Below are 6,905 nucleotides of genomic sequence, written 5' to 3'. Positions count from 1 at the left end.
GTAGCTAATGCCTCTTTGAGGTTCTGACTGAATTATCACACCTGGAGTGGTGTTCAAGACAGTCATGGGGGTTAAATCCCTACACACCCCCTTCAAAAATAACAATAAGCTTTCGCATTGCACACTTTCATTGGAGAAGCTTAAAGAGTGTTATATCTCCCAAAAGATGTTTTTCATTGATAGTGAAATCTCAGGGTGAAACCCTCTGTGCCACTCCCCGGAAAGATCTAGCTTCCCAGTGACAGGTAATGCTATCTGACGCAGGTTTTGAAACACCTGCTTGAATTCAATCTAAAACCAAACAGAGAGCAGTCAAGTTTGAAATGGAGCATCACGCTTAAACCAACTCTTCCTTGAAAATTGGCTTAAGTAAACTGGTAGTTAAGTTTCCCCGAGTTCCAGTTTGAAATAGAACTACCTTCCAACTCAGATCAAACTCAGCTGGTGCCATGATTTTGACTACTGTCAGTAGCATTGGACGTGAAATTAGTGTATGAATGATAAATCAGAGCCTACCATTCTAAACAGAGTCATTGCCCTGAGTGTGTAGCATCTTTAAACCTAACACAAGGTCAACAGAACGGCCACAACACTTCACCATCGCTCCCTCAGAGCCTTTAGCTGGGATATGGAGAACTATTACTCTGCACAGATACACCACTACCTTTTCCTGAATTGCTGACTCTTTCCAGTGCTTAGTACCCTATAATTGAAAACACACTTTAAGGCTTTCTTCAAAGTAGAGTACATTTCCTGCAACCTTTTAAAGGCACGCAGGCAAATGCTGTCGACGTTTAATTATACAGGTGTTCTATCAACAGCCAAAAGCATTTTTAATTGAATTTGTTCATACCTCTACGTCTTTCCAAAAATTATTTGAAGTAGTACACAACAAGAGAAAATGGAAATAAGGACAGAACAACTTCTGTTTCAATCTCAGCTTGGTATCTCTCTCTGCTACAAAGCACTCTTCGAGGGCACTGTCATCTCACCCTCAATGCCTAGAAGTTTAGGGAACACAAGCTAATTTTAATGCTAGACTAACCTAAAATATTAGGAAGATAAATAGCTGGAGGTTGCTACAATGGACTGCAAAATCGAGTGGATAAATGATTTGGGGAATGCGTGCCATTTGGATGCACGTACCCATGAACTTGGATTACTGTTGACCGTAGTCATTATTTTGGAATATTCTATTTGATTCACCCCCATGGTCCAAGCTTTTGAAAGCATATTTTATCTTAATAATTATAGTACTCTCTCCACCTCCATCTCCGTCACCTCTCAAATGTAAGATTAAGATAGATTTTCTCAAAATTATATATTCTAAGACGATGTGTCATAAACCCTCACTCTCACAGGATTAATTCTATCCTTTCCCAAGTACCACTAAGGGTGGTAGACAGGGGAGCCCCGCCCCCCCCAGAATCGTGTGGGCTCTAGAGGGGTCCTTGAGGTCAAAGTCTTTTCAAAATATTATTTGCTCTTTTATCTGTGTTGACACTGCACTGATGATTAAAAGCAATGGGAATAAAATGGTGGCACCTTAGCAGCTCAGATCAAGGCAATGGCACCAAAAAAAAGTATTAGTAGTCATTCTCGTCTTCGCTTAAAGAAAGAAAGATTCATTTAAGGATGTCCTTGATGGAGCAGTAAAAATTATTAATTTTATTAAATCTCTACCCTTGAGTGCAAGACTTTTAAATATTCTTCGTGACAAAATGTTAGGTACATAGAAAGTACTTCTGCTGCATACTGAAGTACTTCGTTATCTTAAGGAAAATCTCTCGTGAGATGGTTTGATATAGCTGCTTTTTCCATGGAATATTATTTTTACTTGAAAGAAATACTGACACACAAACTATGATTATTCAGACTTGGGTATTTCTCCAAAAATGAATGAAGTGAGCCTGTAACTTCCAAGAAAACAATTGGTGGTATTTTTTGGCAATGATAATATTTGTAGTTAGAAGTGAAAATTAGAATTTTAGATAACTTGTATCCATCACTGTGACTTTAACAGCGTCCTGATACTTACATATGTTTCTGATGAGATTCATAGTGATATTAATGAATGTGACTTTTTGATATTGTGCTGACATTTTGGAAGAACTATGGAGCTCAATATTTTCCAAATGACCAATACATGATGTTACAAAATCATGCTGTAGTAAAGATCTACTTAAAGTACAAGATAAACCAGTGGATTTTAATGTAAGAGTGTAAAAAGTCATTGACGTGGTTTCAAATTCCACACTGTCAGTAACTTTTAAGAAATTAGCACTCACCAAGTTTTGGTGGTATGTCAAAGAAAAATATCTACAATTATCTGAAAAGGCTACTAAAATGTTCCTCCCTTCTTCCAGCTACATATCTGTGTGAGGCTTGATTTTCTTTCTGTATGTCTTTAACCAAAGCAACATATCACAACAGATTGAAAGCAGAAGCAGGTATGAGAATCCAGCTTGTCTTCTAGTAAGCCAGACATCGTAGAGGTTTGCAGAAATGTAACCCAATGCCACTCTTTTCACTAAATTTTTTGTTTTGACAAATATAATTATTTTTCATAAAAATGTGTTAACTTGTATTCATTATTGTTATTTATATAGGAATTAATAAATAAATATTTTAGAAATTCCACAGTTGTAATGTGTAATGTAGTAAATATCAAGTCGTAACCCACATAAACAAAAGTTCTTTGGGGACTTCAATAATTTTAAGAGTATAAGGAGTCCTGATTCCAAAAAGCTTGAGAACCACTGCCCTAGAAATAAAGAGAAAAAAGAACTTCTATGGGTGTTTTACTAGTCTCGAAATCCAATTCTAAATATTGGTACACTTCTCAAAAAATGAAGCCCACTTATCTCCAGGAACGGAGAGTTGGTTTTGTGTGTCCCAAGACTGGCTTCTCTGATGAGATTCCTTATGAGATGCAGAGAGGATGTATTATTCAGGGTTCTTCAGAGAAATAAATATTATTCATTCATTTATTTACTTATTTACTATAAGGATTGGCTCATCAGGGTATGGAGGCCAAGAAGTCCCATGACCTGCCAACTGTCAGACAGAGAACCAGGAAAGCCAAGAGTGTAGTTCAGTCCAAGTCAAAAGGCCTGAGAACTGGGGGCGGCTAATGCTGTAAGTCCTGGTCTGAGTCCAAAAGCCCGAAAACCAGGAGCTCCAGTGTCCAAGGTCAGGAGAAGAGGAGAGTTCAAGGAGAGAGAGTGAATTTGCCCTTCCTCCACCTTTTCTATTCGGGCCCTCTGTGGATTAGACAATGCCCACCTTCACTGGTGAGAACAATCTTCTCTACTCAGCCTATGGATTCAGATGCTCATCTCTTCTGGAAACACCCTTACAAACACACCCAGAAATAATACTAGCTATCTGGGCATCCCTTAGCCCAGTCATATTGGCACATAAAATGAACTGTCACAGAGGGCAAGTAGTATATTCACCAGGTGCTGTTGGTACAGGCTGTCCAGCCATGTGGAGAGGCTAGTTCCTCTGACCAGAGGGCCCAACCCTCTTCTGACCTCAGACCCCTTAGAACAATAAGACCAGCTCTCTCTCTTTCCCAGGGCCTGAGCTATTAGCATCGAGAGTTAAAACAGGGACGCTCTTAACCCCCAAAGCCCTCCACGTCTGACATTTTAAATAATGAGTGCCTGTCCCAAGGCAGAGATATGGGTTTGCCATCTCTCCTGGCCTGGACCTCATGTGTTGTAAATCAGTATCTGGTGACGATGACCAGCCATCATGTACGGAGGGGGGGAGGCTTTTGCTGTCATCCGTACATGTGTTCTTAGGAGGCCAGGGCCTGACTGGGCTCTGCAAGTTTTTTCACAACTTGGATTAACCATGCTTTCAAAAGTTGCGGATGGACAAGCTTGTGACCTGACAGAGAACCTGGCAGAGGTAACGTTTCTGGGCATTTTGGAGGTCTTCCATCCAAACTCTTGTGCTTGGGATCTTTCCCTTAAATTTCTCCCCCATAGCTCTTCATCTCAACACCATCTCGGAGTACAGGTGGTATTTAGATTTGGTAAGTTCCTGATCTCCAATCTCTATGATCTATGTTTCCCTCACCTTCCTGTCAGCTGTAATGATTGGATCACTCAGTCCCTCCTTATTTATTCCAAACTCGAACCCCAACTGAGTCTTAAGCTCCTGTCTCCCAAGCCTCATTTGCTGGTCTTCTTAACATCTCTATCAGTGTAGCTTCCCTGGGCCTTGTTTTTTTATTCTACTTGGATGAAAAACTCCCCTAAGCAGCAGCTCCCACTTTCATGCATTTTTCCAACTGATTTGTCTGGTCTCTTAATGTACTTCTTTGCTGCCTGACCCAGTCACCCTCTGACCTGCCTCAAATCATACTGCTCTCTTCTTGCAAGAACCCTCATGCCTTGTGGCTTCTCTCACGGCCCCTCTCTGGCTCTGATTCAGTGTCTCTACAATGTCTGTCTTTCCCTTTCTTGATTCTACTCCCCATCGTCTTCTCCCACTATGGGACACCCACCCGGGGCATCTTGGTAAGGTTGTTTATCCAACTCACAGGTCAAGCAACTCCCTCTTTAGATTATAGCGTTGTGTGGCTACAAGAATTACCAAAAACAGAATGATAACAACACACCCCAATTCATGACTACTGGTGATCAGCAAATAAAATGGGAACAGAAACCTATCAAAAAGCTTTCTGTGGATTTCCCTATACTCTTTCCTCCATGATTCCTATCTCTGTGGTCACACCAATCTGCTTCCATCCATTTTTTTTTCCAGATTTTATGTAGTTAGATATCTCATGAGAGGAAAGACCAAGTTACCCTGAGCTCCAACTGTGTCTTCATGGTTATTGAGCAGTTGGCTATGCCTTTTCATTGGATTACAAGTCCTTTTATATAAAACAGCAAATGATAATGCCATGGGAATTAGCTATTGTATGCTCCCCCTCTTACATCACTTAATCTTGTACTTTAATATTTTTAATAAAGAGGGAAAAATACAGCTTCAAATTAGAATCACAGAACTTTATGGCCAGAAGGTACCTTGCAGATCACTTAGTTTAGTCCTGGTATTTCACAGACGAAGAACTAGAGGGACTGAAACGTTGGGTGATTCTTCTAGCTGAGTTCTCACTAGTGACTGTCTGCTATTCCAGAAAATTAGATCTCAAACACAGGATAATGTGAAGGCATATTTGTGCATCCTATAGGATTTAAGTAAACCTACCAGAACTTAGAAGCGTTTGATTTAGCAACATACAAAATGAGAGAACTGAGTGCCTTTAAATATTGGACCTGGAAAACTCAACATAGGTTTGATATTATTTTACTAGCTTCTGGAAGGTTCTTTTAAATATGAATAAAGGGTAGTTATGGGGACTACAAGAAACTTTTTTAAATTACAAAGCACAATTCACAAATCGTAGAGATAGACTCCGTTGAGAATATACTGTTGATAAAAAATTGGAAATCTTCAAAATAAAAGCAGAGGATAAGAAGTATTACATTTCTAAGCAGAAACATTGCAGACATTTCAAAATCAAATGTTTGTACCTTCATGAAAAGAATGCTTATGAAGCCCAACTTCAGATCCCATTCCAATGTTAGCCTGTGGTACACTTGGCCTTGGCTAATTGTCTTACAGAAGTCTTTCAGTGAGGGTCATAGGTATCTTGGAAGGAGGTCAGTGTAACAGTGCAAATCTATTACCCTAAAAGCAGAAACCATGAGTCACCAACCCAGCACCCTAACGGCAGGTCAAAGGGTCGCTTTCACATTGGAAGAACAGGTTCTCTTACAGCAGCAGCTTCTGAAACCTCATCCTCCCTCCACGTTGCATTCAAGGACAATGGGGAAAGTGGAACTTCAGGACCAGAAAAATACCTACTAATTGCTCAAAACAACAGGAAGAAACAGAAAGCCTAAACCACAATACACACACTTGTCCTGGCATCTGAAGCTCAACTGGTTCAGCAAGTGTCCTCTCAGTAAACAGACTCTGGTGAATGGATTAACAAGTTCGTGTGGAGTTACACTCTGACGGAGGAGCTGCACCGGGACATTGTATTGTGGGAAAGCCAGGGACTCAGGGAACTGGCTGCCATACAGCTCCTGGCAAAGATGTCCTGAAAAACAGACTACAGGCATCGCAGGAATTACTGAATTTCCAAAGGTCATGCCTCTAGAAATTTGCACCCCAGGAGGTGCAAGCTCTGTTTGTGCCAGGTTGTTTGTTGTTTTAGAGAAAGGTTAGGTTGTTGATGGCTTTTTTTTTTTTTTTAACAGATTCCAACTCCTTGGAGACTTTGCTTCTTTGTAGGGTGTCCATGAGAAGATTTGTTGAGCCTTTTGCGTAATGTAAATGTTCTGTCCAGCAGTAGTTCTGTCTGAGATCAACACAGTGACATATGGCGAGGTCTTTGACCCACTTCTTTTTTCACTTAATGGCTGGGGAAACTGAGGCACCCCCAGTTAAGACCCTGCTCAAGGCCCCTTTCACCTGGGGCTATGGACATTATAATTCGATGACTAGTGTTCTCCTTCAGCCCCAGTTATCTCCCTCCATCAATCCAGCAGAAACCCGAGGAACAGATGGGCTAGGCGTCATGCCCTAGAAGCCAAGAGACTCTGGCTTTTTTTTTTTTTTAATTGAAGTATAGTTGATTTACGATGTTGTGTTGATTTCTGCTGTACAGCAAAGTGACTCAGTTATACATATATATACATTCTTTTTTATATTCTTTTCCATTATGGTTTATCCTAGGATATTGAATATAGTTCCCTGTGCTCTACAGGAGCACCTTGTTGTCCATCCATTCTATATGTAAGAGACTCTGGCTTTTTGTCTAGGAGAGAAGGGGTAAAACAGATGCCCTGGTACTCTCTCCAGGAAATGTTGCTTCC

The sequence above is a fragment of the Delphinapterus leucas genome, chromosome 5 (assembly GCF_059928025.1).
Source record: "Delphinapterus leucas isolate spDelLeu-1000000601 "Yukka" chromosome 5, BTC_Dleu_Yukka2, whole genome shotgun sequence".
In the NCBI taxonomy this organism is placed as follows: domain Eukaryota; kingdom Metazoa; phylum Chordata; class Mammalia; order Artiodactyla; family Monodontidae; genus Delphinapterus; species Delphinapterus leucas.
The sequence above is the reverse complement of the archived record's forward strand: the minus strand, read 5'-3'. Positions refer to the sequence as shown.